Below are 455 nucleotides of genomic sequence, written 5' to 3' on the forward strand. Positions count from 1 at the left end.
ATGTTATAGCAGATCATACCCGCAAGTTGGTCCATCGTCTTTCTACTCCAAGCATCTGCTACAATGTTCGCCTTTCCAGGATGATAGTCAATGGTACAGTCATAATCCTTCAAAAGCTCCATCCACCTTCTTTGTCTCAAATTCAACTCTTTTTGTGTTTGGATATACTTTAGACTTTTGGGATCTGTAAATATTTGAAACGTCTCCCCGTATAAGTAATGCCTCCAGATCTTCAATGCATGTACTATGGCTGCTAACTCCAGATCAAGGGTCGAATAGTTTATGTCATGTGGCCTCAACTGCCTCGAAGCATAAGCTATAACTCTCCCATGTTGCATCAAAACACACCCAAGTCCTTGTCATGAAGCGTCAGTAAATACCACATATCCTCCATTCTCAGACGGCAAAGCAAGGATAGGTGCTGAAGTGAGTCTCTTCTTCAACTCCTCAAAACT

This window comes from Sesamum indicum, unplaced genomic scaffold (genome assembly GCF_000512975.1).
Source record: "Sesamum indicum cultivar Zhongzhi No. 13 unplaced genomic scaffold, S_indicum_v1.0 scaffold00212, whole genome shotgun sequence".
Classification (NCBI taxonomy): Eukaryota; Viridiplantae; Streptophyta; class Magnoliopsida; order Lamiales; family Pedaliaceae; genus Sesamum; species Sesamum indicum.